This window comes from Schistocerca piceifrons, chromosome 6 (genome assembly GCF_021461385.2).
Source record: "Schistocerca piceifrons isolate TAMUIC-IGC-003096 chromosome 6, iqSchPice1.1, whole genome shotgun sequence".
Taxonomy (NCBI): Eukaryota; Metazoa; Arthropoda; class Insecta; order Orthoptera; family Acrididae; genus Schistocerca; species Schistocerca piceifrons.
This window is the reverse complement of record NC_060143.1, coordinates 474,259,312-474,284,994: the sequence shown is the minus strand read 5'-3', so window position 1 is coordinate 474,284,994 and position 25,683 is coordinate 474,259,312. Positions and strand designations below refer to the sequence as shown.

Sequence of the window (25,683 nt, the reverse complement as noted above, 5' to 3'; positions counted from 1 at the left end):
TGGGAAGATTAACATCTCAGGCAATCGCCCGTCCCTGGGCCTGACGTTTACCAGGGGGTACGCCGAAGTCTTATCTGTCGACCCAGGTGCTGCCAGTTACGCCCTTTAAGTGTGAAATGTGTGAGCTGGCCTTCAGGCACACACAAGGAGGAAGAAAGAAAAAGGAGACCTCAAACGCCGAATCTGATGAAAGATAGGGAAAGTCAGAACAAAAAGGAGAATGGCAAAAATGAAACCCACTTAAGTCTTTCGACACTTTCGTAAGTCCTGCTTTCCCGATTCTACAAAACATTTTCCTCTACAGAGGAGAGAAACAATACGAGGAGGATCGGCAAAAGTAAGGAGTACTGCCAGGACAGGGGACCCCATCTACGCCAAGCATTTACTCACGAAAGATTTTTTGAGTCCCCTGGCGAGGAGGGAAAAAGAAATTTCTGAGAGAGTGCGTTTGAGGAGCAATATTCTTTGGTAGTGAAACGGAGTGTGGGAGAAGAGAATCTAAGCATTTGAAATGTGATGCTACAGAAGAACATTGAAAATTAGTTGGACTGATAAGGTAAGAAAAGAGATGGGGTTCTTTGCAGAATCGACGAGAAAAGGAATATATGGAAAACACTTGCAAAAAGAAGGGACAGTGTGACAGAATATCAGTGAAGACATCACGGAATAACCTATATGATACTAAGAGGAAGCTGTAGAGGGTAAAATGTGTACAGAAAAACAGAAATTGGTATGTATCTAGTACATAATTTAGGGCGCAGGTTGCAAGAGTTATTCTGAGATGAAGAGGATGGCAAAGGAGAGGAATTTGTGGCGGGTCGCATCGAGCCAATAGGAAAAAATCACGCAGTTTTTCCGCGCCTCTACACAACCAACAATGCGGTAAGCAACTTTACAGATCTGTTGCTAAGTGCAGTATTTTGGTGAGCAAATAAGTATTTCAGCAAGATAAATAGTTTTAGAGATATAAAGCGGCAAACGTGAAGCTTTTTCCCAAAAGAAAGAAACTAACCAGTTTAAAAAACTACGGTCCAAATTAAAATTCATAATTGTGGGTTTTTTATATACTTAGGAACACTACCGAGATTTATATCATACTGAAATTGTGGGCTGTATGATATATTTTATGAGAGAGAGACTCTCAATCTATCGTGGCTGAGAGCGGACTGCTGTGGCAGCTGCCTCCAAACAGCGCTTGTTGCGACAATGTTGCAGCTGTGGCTCTTAAGATTAATTTCAACCAGACCATACAACAGCAGACATATCTGAGCTTACGTTTCTGTAGCACATTACCGTGCAAAGTTAAATTGCTCTAGGACGTTCTAAGCCCTAATACTTCGCACTTTTCTCACGTGTGAATCGACAAAATCTTACAGTGCAAGATCTAGCTTCCGGAGCTGAGGGCTTTTAATATGATGGCCGCGATGGGGAAACTTATTTGATCCACTACACACCGTTTCGATCTTTAACTGTGTCTAATATACTATGCCACAAATTATTTCGCAAATATTACGTCCTACTTCTTGCGCTAGAAAGTCTTGAAGGCAAACTTCTGACGATAAATCTAATTACGAATCTCACACTGCCTGTTATTTCCTGCAACCTGTAGGAAAGAAACTGAACTCCAGATTCTCGAAAGGCAAGTACGCACATTACGAGTCGCACTGAGAATGAATTTTCACTCTGCAGCTGAGTGTACGCTGATATGAAATTTCTTGGCAGATTAAAACAGTGTGGCACGCCAAGACTCAGAACTCGGAACCTTTGCCTTTTGCAGGCCTTCGGTAGAGCACTGTCCACGAAAGGCAAAGGTCCAGTTTCGAGTCCCAGTCTGGCACACAGTTTCAAGCTGACAGGACGTTTTACGAGTACAGTTTTTCACGGTAATCTCATCCACAGCGCCAGTGCGACCAGTTTTAGAGAAGAGATGGAGCGTTTCGTGCCATTGCAAAGCAGCGTAACAGCATATATTAAACAATTTAGGCTGTGGTATCATGTATAGACACCACCCCATGGGGTATCAAGGTTGGTAACAGAATGACAAGTTTTTGTTTGACGGCGACAGCGGTCGCGCAGGTTCTGGCGGACCCAATGGTGCGCGTCCGCTAAGTCACACCTCCAGCAGCTATGTACTAAAAGTGCCCTTTCCGCCGCAATACAGGACGGCCAGCGGCAGACACTCAAACCAATTGCACTTGGAGCCTCATCGCTATGATACCATCGTTCTTGCTTCATTCTTGTTAAAACATAGCTGTAGTCTGCTTTTTGCTGCATTATTTGTAATGAGTGCACTTAGAGAAATACAAGTCAAGTAAACTTCTGTTTGTTGTGTTAGGATGTTCACTGATCATTTCTACTCCTGTCTAGCATTCCTACGACGAGAGTTGCCGCACCATTCTGTAACTCACCTCTACTTATCATTGTATCCAAAGCCTTACCCAACAGAGGTACGACCGCCTCAATCAGTAAAGTTCTATATTTATTTATTTATTTATTTATTGTTCAGGTAATTCAATCTACACAAGATGTAGCCTCTTTAAGTTAAATACATTTTTAAGGTGTGTCCATTGAAGCCCGCAACTTTCCCGAGTCCCTTATCCTAGCGATCAGGTGGCCTCCCTTGTAGTCTCCGTTTTTCTCTAGGACTCCACTCTAGAACTGATTTTGTCCATCTTCCATCTTTCGTTGTGTAGTATGTCCCGTTCTATAATATATTTTACTCCTGTTATTGCTCGTAGTCTTCACTTTTCTGTCAATCTATCTTAGTGAGACCTAACATTGACCTTTCCATAGCTCTCTGAGCAGTTCTAAGTTTCCTTTTGAAAAATTCATTTGAAGTCAAGTTTCACACCCATGCTTTAAAACCGGTAGGACACACTGATCAAAAACCGTCTTCTTTAAGTAGAATGGCATGTTAGATTTGGAAACTGTTGCATTCCTTCCGTAAGCCCTCCAACTCAGTTTAATTCGACGAAAAATTTCAAATCCCTTTTGTGTCAATTAATTGCCCCAGCTAAATGTATTCTGTAATATTGTTTAGGATGTTGGCGTTCAGTGTTACTTCTCCTGCAGCTACCAACTTACGATGCTTAACCTTAGTTTTAGAGCGATTTATTGGAAGTCCAACTTCCCGACAACGATCTGTTAAGTCTTTTATAGAAGACTGCAGTTCCATCTTACTGTTAGCTACCACTATATCGTCAGCAAATCTCAGGTTGGTGAGCCTTTTACCATTTATCCTTATTCCTCTGTTCCATATAATTTTGGACATAGCCGTCTCGAAAACTGCTACAAATAACTTCGGGGATATAGGATCGCCCTACTTTACTCCTTTTCCAATGGGAAATTCGCACTTTTCTTCCTATGTTGATAGATGCTACAGACGTGTCATAAATGTTGCACAATGTGTTTATATATTTTGTTTCCACTCCTTGCTCGGCCAATGCTTGTATGATTGCAGTGTGGCTGACAGAATCAAAGGCTTTTTCGATGTCAAAGAAGGTTATGCATGGTGGCATTTCATACTCATCGGCTCGACTAATTACCTCAAGCAGTGTGTTTATATGGTCAACTGTTCTGAAACCACTGCGGAATCCAGCTTGGTCTATGGGCTGCACAGTCTCCACTACCATCTTAATACGATCTAACAGGAGTCCACCGCTGCAGCTGGAGCTCGACACGGCGTGAGTAGAAGCAAAGTCCGACGTTGATGGTATTTGTCAGCAGCCTGGACGTTCGTCCAGAGTAGCGATATAAGAGCAGTTCATCACCAGCAACGACCGAGTCCATTAAGTGTGGAGAGTGCCGTGTTTTTCCGCCTGGTCGGGGCACCGCTAACGTGGCTGGAGACGCGGTTAGACGGGGACTGTTAATCGGCGGCGTGCGTTTGTTGTGCCACAGGAACTGGCTGGGCGGCGTGGGCTGGACTGGGTCTGGCTGTAGCCCCTCGGGCGCCGCAGCTGGTCGATAAGGCGACGCCACAAAGGCCCGCTTGCTCACAACACGTCGCACTTAGAGGCCGTGCCACGGGCCAAAGGCGCAATCACGCGCCCGCCCCGTTGTACACGCGGGGTGTTAGCTCTCGTGCCTTCACTTACTTCGTCATTACTTCTTTCCTGTCTGATGCTGATGCTGAGTCTGATGCTGCTTACAGTGCCGGCCGCACAAGCGACCCTTAGCGGCGCGTCTTAAGTTGTGCATTCCTAGGAAAATTTTATAATGTACGAATATATTTTTTTCTTTAACGTGAGCACTGTTGCTCTTAACCATTTCATAACTATTTACTCTATGTAATGTAAATTTTTTTTTACTTCTGATGAAGGCTGCCTTAGAACAGTTGAAACCTAGGTAAAGTTGAAAATTTTTACCTGTGCAAGTAATATTATATCTTTCCTAAGCAGCCAAAACGAACAAAAATTTTCAGAAATGCGTCAACTATGCATTCCTATTGTAATCCTCAGTCCGAACATTGGTTTGATTCAGTTTTTTTTTTACGCTAATTATTCCGTACAGCCACCATCTCTGTATGCTTACTGCAATCCACATAGTTTTCAGTCTGCTAACTGTAATCAATACTGGGTCTCCCACTACAATTTTTGGCCCTCCACCGTATTTGCTTCCATAACCAAACTGACAATTACTTGACGCCTCCGCAGGGATCGGTTAATAGCACACATCCGTTTAGTCAAGTTGTGGCACACACCTTTCATTCAGTACCTCTTCAATAGTCATCCAATCTAGCAACCTAATCTTAAGACTTTTTCCGTAGCACTATATTTCAAAAGCTTCTACTCTCAACTCTTCATAGTCCTAGTTTCACTTCTGCAAAAGCCTACACTCCAGACAAATACCTTCAGAAAGGATTTCCTAACACACATTTGTATTAGATGTTACTAAATTCCTCATTTTCAGAAATGCTTTTCGTGCTACAGACAGTCTGCCTTTTATGTCCTCTCTACTTACGCCGTCGTCGGCTATTTTTCTGCCAAAATGGCGCAAGTCATCTAATTTTTGGTAGATCATTCCATAATTTAATCCCCTCCGCCAGCGTAACTTAATTCTACTACATCCCATTACTCTTGTTTTACTTCGTTGACATGTATTTTATCATCTCCTTTGAACACATCAGTTTCGCTCCACTGCTCTTCCAATTATCTGCCGCCTCTAACGGAGTTACAATTTCATCAGCAAATCTGTAAGTTTTTAAGTCTTTTCCAGGAACATTAATTACTTCAATTTTTTTGGTTTGCTTTCACAGCTTGGTCAATACTCATATTAAACCATATCGGGTGTAGGTCACAAATCCGTTTTACTCCCTTTTCCACTATTGCATACTTTTCACGTCCTTCGACTCTCACTATGTGTACTCCAGTCAATATTCTTTAACGCTTCTTCTTAAATCAAGTATGCTATAAATGCAAGTTTGCCTTTATTTTAAGATTACGCGTAGGGTCATATTGTCTCGCGTGTTCCTACATTTTTACACAAATGTAGCACACACACTATATTTATCAATAAATAATTCGTGTCAGTAATTTACAAGCGCAGTTTTATGGCATTCACATCTGTCGGCATCTGGATCCTTCGGAATTTAAATTATTACATTCTTCTTTAAGTCTCATATCTTGCATACCAGGTGGAATACTTTTGTTTAATATGTTGTCCTATAGATCTCAAACATTCTGAGGAAATGTGCTGCAATCCATGGACCTTCTTTCTACTTTGAACTTTGTTTTCTGTTAAATTATTCTCGCAGTATCATACGTCCATATACGTCCAATGTCATCCAATAGGGAAATTAAAGTGATCTTTGGAGCAGAGGTATCAAATAACAAGACTTATGGCAAACATCTGCAGTACATCACAACGTTTGAGTATTTGGGATCAGCTCCACGAAGTAATATGAAATGGGGCAATTAGATAAAAGCAGAATTCATGAAGGCGAATGAAGATGTGTTTCGTTTAAATCTCTCTGGGAAAGTGAAATTCATAATTAAAGTAAGTCATGATCTTGCAAGCATACCAGCAGACATCTAATGAAATCAGAGAAGCGCTGTTACGATCGTAACAGGTTGATATGGCCCATGCAGGAGAGTAAGAGAGATGCTTTGTCATCTTAAATTAGAATCCCTCAAGAAAGGTGACATTCTCGAGAAACCAGTTCTATTAACTCTGGAGAACCACTATTCTAGAAAGATTGGGTGACATATTCTGCCTCCTCTGTTTATCTCTCATGCGGATCGTGAGAGTAAGGTGAGGGACATCAGGGCACGTAGAGAACCATATCCAGTTACACATTCATTTCGTGCTCTCAATATGCCCACGGAATAGGACAGAGAATGGATACTGGTCCCAAGTACACTCCCCTACGCAATAAATATTAGCTTGAGTAGATATGTACATTTATTGGTGAATTTAATCCAAAAATTCCTCATCGACACCAAACACTAACTTATGTTTCTCAACATACTGTCTATGATACGGATGCAGCGTGCTGTTATACTGCTTTGCTAGGTATGAATCGGCACACCGACAACCAACGCATTACAGGTAGTGTTTGGAGCCATGTGTCTTTACCTGTTTGTCACAGAAAGAGCTGGCATATACAAAAAAAAACGAAGTTGCGAAAAAGTGAATTAATATTTGGAACTCTGGAAGATCATCGCATCTCCGACTGTTACGTTTCCATTCTGCGCCGAGCCACTGCAATTAACATGTACTAATTCTCTCTACAACGACTTTCACGAAGGAACTTTAAAAGACCGGTCGTCGAACTGTTTCATGTTATTAGAAACTCCTCCATGGAAAACATCCCTGCTTCTGTCACTTCTGATAATAGCTTTGCACCCAAATCGATAAACTGCACTGTACTGCCCACGGAATTCTTGCTACAATAATATTTAACCTTTTGTTTTGCAAGCCATCGTGAATATGAAGCCAGATGAATTTAGCATGACCCTTTCTTCTGAAAAACAGTCTTACAAGAAAGTTGGGCACATATTTAAGAAACAGCGCGATTTGATGATGATGCTACTGCCTTTACTACAACACACACACACACACACACACACACACACACACACACACACACACACACACACACAGAGAGAGAGAGAGAGAGAGAGAGAGAGAGAGAGAGAGAGAGAGAGAGAGATATTACACTGTATTGCTGAAGCTATTCCGGATGTAGTTAGCTAACGCAGGATGTTGCTTTGGAGGAAATACTCGAATAAGATAAGGATTATGTCACGCAATTTATACGAGACACACTCGAGGAGGAAGTGGTTCTCAAATGTGTACGTAACTTCAAGCGTACATCTGACAGATTTATGAACTGCAAGCATTCTGATGTTTGTACAGATGAGTAGGTTCCACGTCGTCCTCAAATGAGAGCAGTCCTTTCCAGCAAATACTTCATTTTTCGCGGTCTGTGGAAACAGCGTTTTTATAATCGGATAATATTTCTGGGCAAAACCCGCCAGGTTAGCCGAGAGCGCTAATGCGCTGCTTCCTGGACTTGGGTAGGCGTGCCAGCCCCGGATCGAATCCGCCCGGCGGATTAACGACGAGGGCCGGTGTGCCGGCCAGCCTGGATGTGGTTTTTAGGCAGTTTTCCACATCCCACTATGAGAACACCGGGCTGGTCCCCACAGTCCGCCTCAGTTACACAACTCGCAGACGTCTGAACATGTTCGCACTCTTTCGCACTATTCCATGATTTACTCATTCCGTGCCGGGGGTATGGGATGGCGGCAGGAAGGGCATCCGGCCACCCCTTAAAATTAACCATTCCAAATCCGTACTTAACCCTGTACACGATGTGGGCCACAGGCAGCAGCAAAAGCAAGATTATTTCTTGTGCAAAGCGTTCTACTTTTCGCATACGTAGTGTATTTCGAACAATAATACGAAAAACTTGTGCGAAAGTGGCGAATTGGAAGAGGCATGGAGTGATGCAGAAAGAAAGTACTGGTACTCCAGCGAAAGTGTCCATATTTATTTGGAGAAATGTAGCTCGTTGCAGTGAAACTAATATACCACGCTTCTGCGATGTGTTCCAAACTAAACGCACTTTTTTAATTCTGGCGCAGTAGCATTCCTCGTGTCACAAGCTGGCGATGCAAGTTAGATTTCGCCCAAAAAGGATATGACGATTCGTAAATTACTAAGTACGTCATCCACTGTAATTCTTGTGGTTAAAAAAAGAAAAAATGAGAGTACGGCTCACTGTGGTCAGAGGAAGGGCACTACAGACGGAGCACTAGCTCAGAGCACACGGATGGAAACTATTGGACGTCACTACCCAGGCATTCGTCTTAAATGACTTACGGAAACTACTGAAAATATATGGTCTAACACTGGGTGGGGCAAGGGTTTAGCTTCTTGAAACCGAAAAGTTAACTTGGTTTGTAGCTGAAGGTCGTTCGAGGATTTGCTTCAGCTCACTTTACCGCGGATAGGCGAAGGCTCCAGTGATGTAACAGCAGCCCCTACATATGAGCAATTTTTCCTTGTTTACAGGACTTTCCGTCCAGATGATATTAAAATTGCCAGACGCTTCGTAACAGCTCAGTTTCTACACGAACTGAGGCTATCAGTCTTTTCTAAGAGACCATCCCAAAACCTCTTGTGTCTTCGATGGGAAATACACGTCTTACCATTCATTTTACTTTTTTTTAATGTCTGTTCCAAAACCATGTTGGAGGTGTTTGAGAAGATGATGCGAATGCCAACATGCATTCGGACATCCATCACCAACGTAGACCCTGAGAAACTCTACAGAAGCGCAAAATTACGCCTTTTGACAGAGGAGATATGTGCTCTCCAATACCTACAAGGCCTTCATGCTAAATATTTTCGCAAATATATGACTGGCTGAATGAATATTCGACTAAGGGAGCTCAGTATTTTATACAAGGCAGTGAATTTTCACAAGAAAGCAATACCTGGACTGTTTCACGGAAGGGTAATATAACACAATGTTTTCAATACATTCACTGATCAACTATTATAGGATCAGCAACACCACAGAACTGTTGACTGACGATGCAGGCATGTGCAGAAAAGCATCGTCGTTGCACGTTTGTAAGGAACTGTGTAAATAATGGCAGCTCTTAAATGTGTACGTGTGTAACATACAGTCTACAAAAAAAGTTGAAGAACCCAGTACTTATCATGAGATTAAAGATCGTGAGGATGTCATATAGTGAAACCATTTACGTGTGAAGCTAAGCAGCAATATGAAACGGAGTTATAACCTAAAATCAAGATCAGTGGTGGCGAATGAAAGATTTGTTGTAAGGCTTCTGGGCAAAATGTGTTGCATCTGTAAAGTAATTCACAGAAAAGGTGCTTGTGCGACCGATTCTAGAGTACTGCTCTAGCGTTTGAAGTCCATATCAAGTAGGCGTGACAACCAACATAGGACGATAACCAACATAGGACGTGTTCAGAGATGAGCTGCTAGGCTCGTAACAGATCGCTATCGCCTCGCCCATATAAAAGGGCGATGGTGATTTTCGATGAAGTTACAAGGGAATCACGGAAGAAAGACGTAGTTCTCGCAAAACCCGTGGGTAAATTTGGAGAACCTGTATTCGAGGATGACTGTTCGACCATTATTGTGCCACCAACGTGTGTCTCACGTACGTATCATGAGGAAAAGATGAATTACTTAGAGTCCGTACTGACGCATTTAGTCATTTTTCCTTCGCTCAGTACTCAAATGGACTAGGAAAGAAAACTAATAACATTGGGTCTTTGTCTAGCTGTCTGAAGGACAGGTATTTCTGAATTATGATGTAACGTATCTTCAACCAGCTTCATGCTATAAGAATGTGTATTTTCCAACTCTTAACTGTATAGTGTGCCGCACTTACGCTGTTATCATGAACGATTCCCAAGTGCTCCCCCGGTACAGTGTCTGTCATTTACAACACAGTAACACACTCCGCAAACAATCGGGGTAGAGTACTAGTGAAGCGTGTCAAAGGCTCCGTTAGCGGGCTTTGTTAGGCCGGATAAGTTTAGATCACCATCGAAAGACACTATAGAGTGATACACGATAGTCAAATATTCAAGTGTCAATGAAATACGACGAAACTGTAGCCAGTGCGCGCCAGGATGAAACTAGTAACTTCATAAACCAAAATATTGATCAAAACAATGTCTTGAGATAGGGAGTAATAGCCAAAGATTGCGGACGAAAAACGTCTGAAAATTTCGATGCGAACGAGTTTTGCGTTGCCAATTTCAGCCAGACACAAATTACGCTCAGTTCACTGAATGCCTGGTTAACATTTTTATCGACACTGTCGCTTTGGCCAGCGGCATGTAATCATGCTGGATTGTGAACACGCTGGATTGCAGGGTGTGATATGCAGCGGAGTAATACACCGTGATCATTCCAGAACCTGTTCGCAGTGTCTTACGTAATGAGCGCCTCCCACGCATGAGCTGCCGATCTCCCACATTCCTGTTGGCATTCTGCCCGTGTAAGTTAGCAAACACCTATTCCGCGCCTAATCTTATATTTGAAACAAAATATTTCACTAGGTACATTAAGGTTGCATTTAGACCTGCACAGCTTTTCGAGGTTATATATATATATATATATATATATATATATATATATATAGAGAGAGAGAGAGAGAGAGAGAGAGAGAGAGAGCGCAGACCTCACACATGGTCAACTGACTATCCCATGTCTGGTAGGTAGCTTGCGTATCACCTAACACGAAGGACTACGATGGTGGGCTAAATTATCAGCTGTTTTTGAGAAAACCACCCCTACATTCATGACATGCAATCTATTTTATACCAGTTGGATCGATAGATGACTGAAGACTGTATTTCTGATCAAAAATAGGGCCCGAAAAAATACTTGTATTTTCAGAGAAGCTGAGAACAAAAAGTTTTACGACTGGCGTTAATGTACCCATACTGCTACGTCACTTAAGGTTAAGCTTCGTTGGACGAGCGTCCAAGCAAACTGGAGAGGAGGACCTGTGTTCGATTCCTACATGCATTCTCTGTAGTATTTTTCATACGTATTTTTCTGCTGTCGGAATTGGTGGTAACAGGAGGGTTAGTAATATAAATAAATGAGGAATAAGAACAAGGTAAGTAAATAAATTTCTCAAACAACCTGGATTAGTGAAGAACTAAAATTTAATCCTCGTATGATAACCCCGAGAAGAACTGCTCCGAATTCGATCACAGGACCACGGAAAGCTTTACCTCGAGGCTTCATAATTGCAAAATAGTTCAAATGGTTCTGAGCACTATGGGACTTAACATCTCAGGTCATCAGTCCCCTAGAACTTAGAACTACTTAAACCTAACTAACCTAAGGACATCACACACATCCATGCCCGAGGCAGGATTCGAACCTGCGACCGTAGCGGTCGCGAGGTTCCAGACTGAAGCGCCTAGAACCGCTCGGCCACAACGGCCGGCTGCTTCATAATTGCAATTCGCTTCTAGAAACCAAGAGAAAATGATACAACCGGGCGGATGTAATAATAATCAGTAACATTAGTTGTTATTAAATTTCAAGGTCGCTATCACGATGCAATGTTATCGTACATGTGCTGCGGAACAAAATTCACACCAAAGAATTGTTTTTAAATCTAAAACAAATCAAGTTTCCGCAGTATCTTACGAGGAAACGATGTCGTTCCACTGTATCTATTCGAGGAAATGTCAGCATGCATAACAGAGTTTAGAAGAGTGACTAAAACGACCAGAATTGAAATTTTATGTTTCTCTCAAGGAGCTTTGATAAGTGAAGAATTACTTTTATTCGTTATTGATTTACTTATTTTATTTACCTTCCTATCTACACCAGTTTCTATGCGGAGAAAGGCACACGAAAAAGAACTTCAGAACGCAAACGGGGAAACTAGCACATGTCCTCCGCCGCTCCCTAGCTAGCTGCCTTGACATCTCGTCCAGCACAGCTTTCCTTGAACGGCGTTATCCTTTTGAGTATCGGAAAATACGCGGCAGTTTTACAAGTTCCATTTCTCGATTTCTCGCAAAATCCCTCACTTGAGCCTGGAAATTGCTCTCTTACCTATAGAGCACGTTAGTTTTTATCAGATTGCGTGTCATTAATTTCAGGGGCGATTTTCTTAAAAAAAACTTGGTTGTGGCGGGGGTGTAGCGAGCTTAAAATATCTTTGAGGTTCACAAGCGACCTACCAAACAGCTCAATCGGTTGGCCGTATCCGAGGCCTTTCCCTTTTAAGATGGGAAGTAGATCTGGGATTCCGAAGTGCCAAAGCTATAACTTACTGTATGTTTTTTCATATTTTCATTCGCTTTATACCGCTCAATCAAATCTTTATAAATTACTCGTCAAGATATGAGAAGTTTGTAAAGAGCACACTTTGGGCCATTTTCCTAGTCACCTCCACTCTCAAATCAATTATGGCGTCAAATGTCAGCTTTTTCCTCAGACTCTTTCCTTCTAGAAAGACAGTGCCAGCTGCCGCGACTGTTTATGCCAGCAAGGTGTGACTGGGATGACGCATGCGCACATGCCGAGACAGAGCGACGCGGCTACACACAAACAATTCCTCATTTCTTCTGAGCGACACTACCATGTCGGTCAGCTAGCTTCCATTCACCCTGTCTGTTGCTACTATTAAAAAATACCCATTTCAAACATAGTACGGCTCTGAATCTGAGAACAGACTAACCTCGAGGGCCACTCCTCTCACAAACAAACAGCAGACAGTAAGTCAGTCTTTTTCTTCACTTCATGAGCCTTTAAATTTATTTTATCACTTCTTAGGTCTTTCAATGTTTCTCCTCCCATATGAATTATAATATTAGGCTAATCTGTGAAGTCGTTTTTACAGATTCGTTCACACTAATTGCTACTATAGTTCATTTTATCCTGGACTGGCTCCACACTATAGCTCTTTGCGTATTATTTTCACTTCTTATAGAACAACTTTTTGCTTCGTAGAAGCATCATTTCAGCACTTTGTATTCGACATTTTTAACCAGCTTTCGCTGCAATGTAAGAGGAGCGAAAAGGCCAATGTTTTATTGAACTTTGTCCTTTTATCTTCCCAGGTTTTTTTCTTGGTTATTGCCGAATAAGATAGTACAGTGACGAATTTTCTGCTCACCGACAACGGGCACGTTGCGTGAGGAAACCGCATGAGATTAAAGAGAAGACCGCTGTTGAACACTGCCGTGTGCGTTATTTCAGAGGTCAAGGAACGCTGAACAGGTTATACGTACAGACAGATTACGTATCTCTGATACCCGCCAAGTGTCGTAATAATACTCGACACCAAATTGCAATACAATGTGCACGAAATTAGCAGAGCCGGCACAGCACGCCTTACAGTCGCCCAACACCTGCCTGAAAAGTCAGTGCTTACGAGCTTTTAAACAGCGAACTCATTTTCTCAAGTTGAACTTGCCACATTATCTTGTCTTCAAATAGCCGCGACATTCCTGCGAATAACGTCTGCAATAAGGTGAAAATTAGGAGAACTGCCACTGGTTACTGAAATTTTTGCTTACGCTCTTCTGTTTGCGTCGTCCTATGCAGCATGTACACCTTACTCTTCATAGGTCATACTCAACATGCCATATAAAGACAGCCCGACGAAAAGATAATCTTACATTAAAGACGACTGTCATGAATAGAGACTTACAAATTTTATTTTCATATTGTACTCTTAAGACCTATGAATTTGGGATATCTAATCCTCGCAAGCATCTGCTCGATACAACTGCAAGGAGACAATGCAACTGCTGCCTCATCCACTGCTATTCATCTTTTAGTACTTCTCTCACACTCTTCTCGCCTTTCATATCACGTCCCACAGATGCACTAAGCCATCTCACGAACAGCTCGTAAATGTTTAATTACACTGTCAAGTATCGCTAAGAAAACCAATATTACATACTTGGTACTTACTCTGGTTCTCTACACGACAAAATTCTCAAAGAAAATTACGTTTGACCGAATATTTGTCAGTTTGTTTTAATGCTTATTAGTTAATTAGGTGCACCTGACCCAACAGGAATGAAATGATTTACTAAATTACGAGAGTGCAGCTGTGTAAACTTCAGTATTTGTAGAATTTCTGCCGTGTACCTTTCGGCCATCTTCAGAGTTGTGAAATGGGACTGCTTAAAAACATGTTATTAAAATTTGACCAAAAATAGAAAAAACTGAGAAGAAATTAAAAGGACGAGCGACAGACGTCTTCCTAAAGCTAGAAGAAGAGAGAGAGCTAAATGACTCAAGAGACGCTGAAAAACCTCGTAACAGGAACAACTCTCTGGACTAAAGCTGAACAAGAATTTTACCTATACTCTGCAGTGTAAAAGACTCTGTCCCTGAAATGAATTATCCTCTTAGATTACTTACATCTTTCAGTGTTCTTCCGCGGTTTAGTCCTTCGCATTCCTGCGCGTCATACTTAGTCAAACCCATACGTCAAAGATACCTCAACTGTACATTAATGGGTTTGAAGATACACCGCACTGGCCTCGTCGACATCTGCCTACCGGCAAGATGAAGCGTTTCCTCACACTTGCTGGCAGCTTCAAACAAATGCAAGCTCGGACACTTTGTTCCTTGTAAATAGTTCTCGGTCTCCAAGTTGAGACCAACGCCTAAATTTCTCTGAGCACATACGAACTGTCCCACGTGATGTAAGGGTACATACAGAAGATATCAAGGTGCCTGCATGAATCTGGGCGGCCACACACACACACACACACACACACACACACACACACACACACACACACACACACACACACCTGCTCCACTTGGTAACCACTTGAGAGACAAGATCAGACGTTAATTACATGGTGAAATTTTCCTTATCTCCGATAAGGTAGAACAAAATTAAGAGCTCTGTGGCCTCGTATTCCAGACGCTGCGTTGCATGCCCAGCCTTCAGCGGAGATCTGCTTGGTGGTCTTCCTCTTGTGCTGTACAATATGTAAGTGAACAAATGCAATAACGCCTACTACAGTGGGCTCAGACGTAATTTCCATATAAATGACTACGCTTCTCCTGCAAAAGTCTCACGGGGAGAGCTTAAAAGTTTTTATTTTTATTTTTCGAGTTACACGTTCCTTTGACAGTGAGATTTTGGAATAATTACTCCCTGAGATGTGATTAAAACACTAAAGAATTTTAGTTCACCAAATTCAAAATTATTTTCAGTGGGATTTGGGTTCTGAGGGAAAACATTCTGCAGAATAAAAATCAGGAAACGCGTTTTTCCCCTTTTTCATGGTGACAAGCAGACAGTTTTGTGGCTATCTTTGCAGTCATTAACACTGCTCATTGCATTCTGTTCGAATTCTGCTGGCTCCGTACTCTTATACTACAGAGAGTAGTCAGCAGTATCCATAGGCTCAGAGTCCAAAAGATTTTTCACGCTACCCAGTTTCTAACAGCGTGTCAGTGAAAGTCAAAGATTTGTTAAGTGACCAACAATTCGTTCCTGGAATGTTGGAGTATCTCGACATCCTAAGGTTTACGAACGTTAAGCTACATATAGCGGTCGAGTCTAGCAAAGACAAACACCAATGTTATAAAAAAAGTTCTAATGGAAATTCCTGTTACAGTAACATCGTACACGAGTAGAAACGTTACAGTTGTTTTCAATGTAACAAACTAAGAAAACTCCCTTTGTATCAGTTTCATGATTCAACAATGAGAAAATCTGAAATATCCGATCAAGTTTTTACAGTCCGTTTACCATGTTTAACAGCTACTGTGCTCTAAAGCGAAAGCGAACAGCCCCCCCCCCCCCTCTCTCTCTCTCTCTCTCTCTCTCTCTCTCTCTCTCTCTCTCTCTCTCTCAATTTCCAGTATTATCATTTTGATTTCCTGTTGAATGAACATTAAATTTTACAGACGTATCAGTAAAACTCATCCTGTCTTTTTATCATCTCCTTGCACGAAGTATGCTGGATGAAGCAAAAGGATTAAACTAAATCTGACCTGTAGTAGTCCTGGGAAAGGAAGACGACTCATCTGTTTCTCGCACAGTGTAACTGAGCACTTGCGTACACTGTCCGAAGTGGCCGACAAAGAATTATACGCCCGTGCTGACAAGTTGCCCAAATACCACGACGCAACGACGCCGTGATCAGAAAACCAGGTGACGAAAAATTTTCGTACAGCAATATAGTTAAAATTCCAACTTTTAACTCCGTTTCCAAGATATTGTTTACAATGAACCATCCGCTCGTATAAAGATTCTACTCCCATCGGCAATGCACCTCTCAGGTTCCCCCCACCCATAGCAATAGATAACAGTGCACTACACCCCACACGCAGTCAACACAGTCGTTTATTCTCAAAAGTGTTCAGATGCCTCACTCCCGCGAAGGAACGCTGCTAATTAGGAGACATACTTAGGAGTGGATTACCTACAGCTTTTTTTTTTAATGAACGTTGCTTAGGTGATATGTTGTGAACAACACCAATCGATTAATTTTTAGATGTTACACACTAAGTATGTCTCGATTAATTCGTTTTTCAACGAGAATTGCAATAATATTCGGAAGTGAGAAACAGAAGAGGCACTTTACGCATATTCGCTACACCTCCAAAATTATATACACGAACCAGGCTGTTACGGCGGTTTTTGTTTTTGCTGTTGATTGTGAGTTCATTACACATTACACAAATCACTGCTTTCCTTAAGGTTTCATATATATATCATCTGGTAGTACTAGAAGCCGGCACTGTCGATATGGAGGGTGATTCAGCACGCTTGAGATTTTCATGTTTTCTTGCTCGCATAGCGCTCCTGCTATATAATGGACAGCATCTTTTGTATGCAACTTGATGGAGTTAAATTTTGTACTGGTCTGTGTTTTCGCTAGAGTCCGTAGTTTTCGAGTTATTCAAGAAAAGCGAAGAGAAACAAAACCTACCTTCAAACGAACCCCCAACTCCCACACTGAGTCTCCCGCCCCCCCCCCCCCCCCCGGATCAGGATTTCTAGTATGTTCATGGCACACCGTCCTACCACTGTAAAAAAATTTACACCTGCACGAATTATTTCCCATATTCGGTATGTTTTGGTCTTCATTGACTGTTTTTATTATGCCACCGACTTAGTCGAGCGCTTAGAAATTTTAGAATTTACGTTTTTGAGAGTGGCTCGAACTGTCAACATAATTAGTTGTAATGTAACGTTTACAGAAGTCTCTTCTTTCATAACCGTCACGGGTACGTTTAAATTAATAATGTTAACGAAATAGCCGACTACGCCGGTGGCGTAATAGCCCAATCAAGAGAGATCAAGAAAGGTGGGATATCGGGAATGGTTGGTGTAGTCTAAATTTTTTATGCGGTGGTAGGGGGGAGGGGGTTTCCATGAACATCATACAAGAAGTCCTGACTGGTGAGGGATGACTGGGGGCGGAGGTGCGTTTGAACAATCTTTTACGTTTTTCTTGAATAGCTCCACAACCATGACCTCCGGCGAAAACGTATTACATTTCCTACAAAAAGGTCCTGCTAATTTACTTCCATACTACTAACAGTTTCTGCGTAGCGAGCGAGAGAATATGAAAATCTCGCGTGTCGTTTTTCGCCAGCTACAACACTGCGGGGTACTTGAAAAGAGAGAGATAGGGATAGCTGAATCAGCCGCTATGCTACAGAATTTCCAGTCTTGTTACCCCAGTGTCCGCTGTAGGAAATAGAAGTCTGCCATCAGATGCTGCAGCTGGTAATTCTGCTACATATGCACGGCTGCCACACCTGCGACGGCTTAAGACGTAGCAGACACTGACTATGGGCTTATTTGTTTCAGCCATCCAAATTTGGATTTCTAACTGTCAATCAATGATCGCACACCGAGAGGGACCAACTGGATATAATGAGGTGATTTTTTTAAACCCCGTCTGAAGTGCATCGAAGTTATCAATCAAAAGTGGATTACTGTTCACCAATAAGATTGAAATGGGTTCAATCCCGGGTATGGGCGACGATTTTTCCTCGTCGCAGTCCCTTTAGGACAGCCCCAGGTCAACTCAGTCTGCTGTCAAAATGATTCCGGGGATAAAAGGCAACTGGGGCGAGAAGCCTGCTACCCCTCTCCCCTTGATGCGGGGGCGAATAGAAAGGCTGCACTCTTGCTGTAAACAAGCCGGTGGTCTGGTCACGGTCTTACGCCACTGACTTTACACGAAGCCTGGAGGAGACTATCAGTGTGGCCCTATCACACTTGTCGTTCGTAGCCCTCTCAGACAACCAACTATAAACAGAATTGGGAAGGCCAGATTACAAGCACGGGCCTTGGCCTCTAGAGTTCGACTCACTATACGTATCGGCTAGTGTAACGATCATTAACCGCGCATGGTATCAGCTCTGGAGAAATATTTTGCATGTAAGGGGTCTTTTTCGTCCCCAAAGTGAATATAGCAAGTAAACGGCGATAAAATATGAAATATTTCCACAAAAGAAGACTTATTGTGAGACCAATGCACGTTGCAGGAATTACAACTCCATTGTTGCATGCTATAATTAAGTTGGAAACTAGTAAAAAAAAAGTCTGTGGAAATGTTAATACCACTTCATCTCAGGTGATCACGTTTCCCTTGATTCATTTCTCTCTGTTCAGCAGATTCCCCTGTATGCAATTGTGCATTTATGAGACTATTGGTCTCACGATCTACAGCTGCGCACACTTTTATCCTGTGCTGTCTAAGTTCTGAAGGAATATACACCTTCGACACCATCGCCTGGAAGTACACAGTTGCTCATCAACTGTGATATAACGCCCAGGGATGTAAGACGAAATGCATGCATCAATGAACACTTCGAACACAGCCCATATAGGTTCATCTTTTGATGCAAGAACTGCTTTTCTTTCTTTCCTTGTTGCGTTTATGACAGAACCGGAGGCACATCACAACACCACGAAATCTTGAAAAGCTCATCGTGGCTCGTCTGTAGAGTCAAGTTCAATCCAGCGTTCAAGATGTGGCTGTAGAATTTTACTGTCATCTGCATGATTGTTAGTATGCATTACTATTACACTCTGCATGCGATAATAAGTCAGACAATCTGCGCTTGTCTGTATTTGTGGTCTAAGGTGACGTGGAATATGTGCATTTCATGTATTATACTCTTAGAAACCTGCTTGCACACATTTTGTGGTACTATGTCACTTATCTGCCCACTTCAATTTAAAAAAGTAGGGGCACTAGTTTAGTGAGTACCACTATCATCTCCTTCATTCATTCGCATCCATCTCCACCCCGTTTATCTTCCTCTGTCTCTTCTACATCAGCATCTTCTGACCCGCTTTGCCAAAAATTGATTCATTATCCTTATCACTCCTACGTATAGTTGGCCAAAAAACTGGTCGACCCTGTAGCCCCTTTCAAAGAGTGTACCATGATCCATTATGAATAAAATGTAATACCACGCGATATGTCAACAAAACGCAATTCCTAACTGAATTTGTTCCAACGATGCACATGTATGTATTTCCTACGAACTGATTACAGTAGACATACAAAGTTTGGTTGAGCAGGTGCAATGAGGCCGTTATTATTTTCGTAATGAAGTTGAAATATAACATTGAAAATCACATTATATACCGGAGTATTTTCTGACACCATTGGAAAAATTTCAAACCGTGATTTAACCATTAATATGTCGTCCCGTTCTCATAAAACGCCCATAAAATCCATATAAAATTGTTTACCTGTAGACAAAAGAATCTTCGGGGTCGGGGTCTAAAAAGACCCTAGATACCAGCAAGGGTTACGTGAATTATTGCGTAAAGCTATTTACAATTTCTGGTGTTCACAAGCAGTCTAATAAATTTAATCAGAATGTACGACCTACGTGTATTAATGCAGCACATTAAAGTCGTTATTAACACACTACAACCTATAAACTGAGTCGTGAATACATTTCAGGGATACAACAATCTCTATGAACAACTGACCCATTTTGATTTTAAGAACGTAATTGCTGCTGGATAGTGAGACCAACTTCCCGTATTTCCCGAGTTCTCCGGTATTATAGCAATTTTTTTAAAAAATCATTCCGACTCCTTTGCCGAGTGCCCGTTTCTTCCATATATTTGGACAGTGATTACTGTTCTACATATAAATCCCGTGGAGTAAACTCGATAATCCAAATTTCCTGTCCGACAGATATCAAAAAGTTTTCTTGTAATAATCTATACTACTGTCGACTGTCGAGGGTGCAACGGAACGGAACAGTAGAGCTCTCCAAATAATGCTGTATGCCTTTGACTCTTCACCAATGAGAAAAAACTCTGCCCTCATCCTTCATGCCTCATCTCGTTGCAGTGGGCTCCACCGTCGCCACACCTGCTCGTAGACGATTGAGCATTCGCCATGTCTTTCATGGAATGGAGGCGGCATTTTTTTAGACAGTAGTTACTAAGAACTCTTCAACTAGTTTGGGTTTAAATAACCATTTTCGAGTGTACCTAGAACAACGTGCCATACGAATGTAAATCGCAGCTAATTGACACGATGTGCTATCGTTCGCTATTGTTTACAAATTGTGGATGCTGCTATCTTGGAAACAAAATAACTGACGACGGCAGCGATTGAGAAGAGTTGTTCTGGCAAGAAAAGTATCTCTGAGGAAGAGGAAATTGTTAACACATAAATAGAACTGTTGAGAGGTCGTTTCTGAAAGTATTTATTTATCTGGAGAGTAGGTTTGTACGGAAGTGAAACTAAACAAGACGAGAAGAAAAGAGAAGCTTTTGAAATGTGATGCTACAGAAGAAAGTTTAAAATTAGAAGGATATATCGAGTAACTAATTATGAGGCACTGAATCGAAATGGGACAGGAAGAAATTTGTGGTACCACTGGACTAGAAGACGGGATCAGTTGACAGGCAGCAAACTGTGGGAATTCGCTGCCATTTTCATGCGTATGCCACCTTGTTTTGGATAGAGAATGAAAGTCCAAGCTAGTTGTTGAGCTAATAAATGTGGGAAAATATCACCTCCATTCAACGAAGATATGGATACGGGGTTCATTATTAAAATCTTCGTTGTTCTGATTTCGAAATGAACGCTTTAGTTCATTACTTAAAAATTAGTTAATTTAACCTCCGTTAGGCATTATCAAGCTACATCACAAAATTATGCTTACAGCATGTTATACTCCGCACATCAGTGTGAGGAATTGCATAACTTATAAAAAATTCTGCACAGTGACAGCAGGGACGAGCAGAAATGTCACAGGTGTGAAGTCCCTGAGTAAAACTGAGGAAGTGTGCAGCCCTGTCGCGGGTTTTGTTACTGCAACAATACACGTAACACGTAAACAAAAAAAGCGTAATTATTGAAGTGAACACACAGATACCGTTGTCAATGTCTTGAAATAAGAAAATGCCTTCTACACGTACTTCTATACTCCGCAAATCGCCTTACGATATGTGGCAGTGAGTACTTTGTATGCCAGTCTCAGTTCCATGTAAACACAGCCCACACCATTAGAGCCACCACCACCTTGCAAGAGCCTTGTTGACAACTTAGACCCATGGTTTCGTGGGGTCTGCACCACACTGTAACCATACTATCAGTTCTTACCAAATCGGGACTCATCTGACGAGGCTACAGTTGACCATATCGGTTGGATACTAGACGACTGGTAATGTGCCCAGGAGAGGCGTTGTAGGCGATGTGCTGTTAGCAAAGGCACTCGCATCGGTCATCTGCTGTCCTAATTCATTAATGCCATATTTCGCTGCACTGCCCAAATGGATACGTTCGTCGTACGTACCACATTGATTTCCGTGGTTATTTTACGCAGTGTTCCTTGTCTGTTAGCACTGACAACTCTACGCGAACGCCGCTGCTCTCTGTCGTTAAGTGACCATTGTCCGTGGTGAGAATTAATGGATGAAATTTGGTATTCTCGTAATACTGAATACCCTAACAATTTCAAAAATGGAATGTCCCATGCATCTAGCTCCAACTACCATTCCCCGTCCAAAGTTTGTTAACTTCCGTCGTGCGCTCATAATCACGCCGGAAGCCTTACCAAATAAATCACGTGAGTAAAAATGACAGCTCCGCCAATTCACTGCCCTTCCATACCATGTGCATGTAATACTGCCGCCATCTGTATACGTGCATATCTCTATCCCACGACTTCTGTCACCTCAGTGTCTCTTATTTCAACTCAGTGCTGTTAAAAATATTACTAGGGTTTGAGTTATAAACGAGCACAAAAAGAACTTACACGTGTTTAAATGAATGTGTGTATTATTTTACGAAAGTTTTGTTCCTATCCTGTACCATGCCGGTTTGTTTTGAATTCCGGAAACATCGCTGAGGGTTGCTCGATTTTCTTCACTCTGGTCGCGGTGTTGCCAGTTTCTTCACTAGAAGAGGCAAGGCTAATAATAGAAGAGCCCATACCTGTGCAGTTTGAAACAACTGTAATTCCACAAACCTCTCCCTCTGAAATCAGTAAAATAATAAACTCACTGAAAAGTAAAAGCTCTTACGGAATTGATGGCATTTCCAGCAAGGTACTTAAAGCTTGTTCCCCACAGATAAGTAGGATTCTCAGCCACGCATGTAATAGCTCTTTGAAGCAGGGTGTTTTCCCCGATAGACTGAAATATGCCATTGTAAAACCATTGCATAAAAAGGGGGATACGTCGGATGTCAACAACTACCGCCCAATATCTCTTCTGACAGCTCTATCAAAAATTTTTGAGAAAGTAATGTATTCAAGAGTAGCCTCCCATATTTGTAAAAATACAGTACTATCAAAATGTCAGTTTGGTTTTCAGAAAGGCTTTTCAACAGAAAATGCTATATACGCTTTCACTGATCAAATATTAAATGCTCTGAATATCTGGACATCACCCATTGGTATTTTTTGTGATCTCTCAAAGGCCTTTGATTGTGTAAAGCATGGAATTCTTTTAGATAAGCTAAATCATTATGGTTTGAGGGGGACAGTGCACAAATGGTTTAATTCATACTTAACTGGAAGAATGCAGAAAGTTGAAATAAGTGGTTCATGTAATGTTAAAACAACAGCTGATTCCTCAAACTGGGGGGGGGGGGGGGGCTATGAAGTACGGGGTCCCACAGGGTTCGGTCTTAGGTCCTTTACTGTTCTTGATATACATTAATGACTTACCATTCCACATTGATGAAGGTGCAAAGTTAGTTCTTTTTGCTGATGATACAAGTATAGTAATAACATCCAAAAGCCAAGAGCTAAGTGATGTAATTGTAAATGATGTTTTCACGAAATTATTAAGTGGTTCTCAGCAAACGGACTCTCTTTAAATTTTGATAAAACACAGTATATACAGTTCTGTACAGTAAATGGCACAACTCCAGTAATAAATATAGACTTTGAACTGAATTCTGTAGCTAAGGTAGAATTTTCAAAATTTTTGGGTGTGTCCATTGATGAGAGGTTAAACTGGAAGCAACACATTGATGGTCTGCTGAAACGTCGGAGTTCAGCTACGTATGCTATTAGGGTTATTGCAAATTTTGGTGGTAAGAATCTCAGTAAATTAGCTTACCATGCCTACTTTCATTCACTGCTTTCGTACGCCGTCATATTCTGGGGTAATTCATCGTTGAGTAGAAAAGTATTCATTGCTCAAAAACGTGTAATCAGAATAATTGCTGGAGCCCACCCACGGTCATCCTGCAGACATCTATTTAAGCATCTAGGGATCCTCACAGTAATATATATATATATTCACTTATGAAATTTGTTAATAATCCAACCAAGTTCAAAAGTAATAGTGTGCATAGCTATAACACCAGGAGAAAGGATGATCTTCACTATGCAGGGTTAAATCTAACTTTGGCACAGAAAAGGGTACATTATGCTGCCACAAAAGTCTTTGGTCACCCACCAAACAGCATCAAAAGCCTGACAGATAGCCAATTAACATTTAAAAATAAATTAAAAGAATTTCTAGATGACAACTCCTTCTACTCATTGGCTGAATTTTTAGATATAAATTAAGGGGAAAAAAATAACTTGAACATTAGTGTCATGCAATATTTTGTGTTATGTAATATCTTGTACAGACATCTTTTATTAACCTGACACGTTCCACATCATTACGAAGTGTCGTATTCATGATCTACGGAACAAGTATTAATCTAATCTATCTAATGTAATCTAATCTAATCGGGTATTCTAAGCTCGCAGTGAGTAGTGAGTAGTGACTAGGAAAGAAGTCTCACGTGTTTTCAAAGGGAACCTACCGACTGACTTTTGCCTGAAGTGACTTAGGGGTGGCCGAGCTGTGACTGTACCTGCTGTTACAGGTGGGGCAAAAAAAAAAAAGTGGCCCTGACATTTTGAAACCATCTGTAGCACCATTAACAGAGGAGGGAAAGACGCCCCAGTTACTTCCAGCATGATGGAGCAATTGCCCATACAGCCGGCCGAATCTCTCAGAACATTTACACCATCTCCATGCCTGACAGTTGTTAGCAGTCTGTTCCCGCCACCTAGGTCACCTGGTCGGTGTGCGTGTGATTAGTTTGTGTGGGGAGCCCTCAAGTCTAAGGTGTATCGCAAAAACCCTCAGCCTTCAAGAAGATTTCGGTTGAGACTGCAGCAATTCCAGCAGTCCAGCTTCGATCCGCCTTCGGCAACTTGCTGATCAGGGCCCAAAAGTGCCATGATATGAACGGTGGTCACTTTCGACTTGTGCTATAATCAGGTCAGTGCCGTATTTTCTCCCTCTGCTGTGTTTCTTTGTACTCTGGAGCTCTGTTCTCTGGGACACATTTGCCCCCCCCTTCACTACGACTATGCGGACCGGGTTGGACTCGGACTGTCCGATGAGGCCGCGGCGCAGCGCGGCGACAGAGGAAGCTGGTGGGCGGCGCTGGACCGCGTGCTGTGGCGCGACGTAGCACGGCCGGCATGGCGTGACGTGACCGGCTGGACGGCCGGCAGTCGCGTCGCAGCACGCGCCAGCGTCGGTCAGCCCCCACTGTCGGCCCGCGCGAGGCGCCTCCACACCACGTGAGTACTCTCAGAGACAACCCCCAACACTCTTCTGCCTCTCACCACGGGCAGGCGACGCCCCACTATGAGGCTGCTGCTGCAACCGCGCCCTCCGAGTAACACCCGTTCCCACTCTAGAGCTTTCATCTCTCAGTCATAGTACTGTTTTTCTTCACATTATCTCGGCAGATCGAGTATGCCATCTTTCGGACTTACTTCCGAAATATTTATTCTCGCGATATTACGGTTGATAACCTTACAGCCATCCTCAACGTGAGTCGCTGGCAGATTGTAAGCCACATGACACAAAAGTGTCGAGTAAAACGCGCACGCATCAGAGTCAACCCTACCAGAAACCAGAGCGTCTGTCATAAAACTGTGTGACTGTGTAAAACAAATTAGGCGCAGTCAGCACATTCACAGTGTTTACGAATTATGTGCTTGATTATTCAAATATATGGCGTGTGTTTGAAGGCCAGGCAGTGAAGGCTCACAATAATAATTGCTCAGAGGCCGCACACGTGAAATGAGTGGTTTTCCACAATTCGTCGAGCTCGAAACCCCCATCTCGATTGAGCAGATTATCTGCTAATTGTATTTACACAGCTTCCCTAACCACTGATACACCTGAAAGCGCCGGCCGGGTGGCCGAGCGG

General features: G+C 42.2%; 2 protein-coding genes across 4 annotated transcripts in view; one reads left to right on the top strand and one right to left on the bottom strand.

Moving 5' to 3' along the window:
- LOC124802406 (serine palmitoyltransferase 2) overlaps positions 1-25,683 on the top strand; it is a 420,470-nt gene that overhangs the window by 236,410 nt on the left and 158,377 nt on the right. The window contains exon 1 of one of the 2 annotated variants that reach the window (XM_047263162.1): positions 24,991-25,045. The exons of the other annotated variant lie outside the window; for it this stretch is intronic. The gene's annotated coding sequence lies outside the window, so the exon portion shown is untranslated. Of the gene's footprint in view, positions 1-24,990; positions 25,046-25,683 lie in introns of those variants that run through there. 2 annotated transcript variants of the gene reach the window in all.
- Positions 1-25,683, bottom strand: part of LOC124802404 (reticulon-4-like) — a 377,134-nt gene that overhangs the window by 281,643 nt on the left and 69,808 nt on the right. The gene's annotated exons all lie outside the window — the stretch shown is intronic.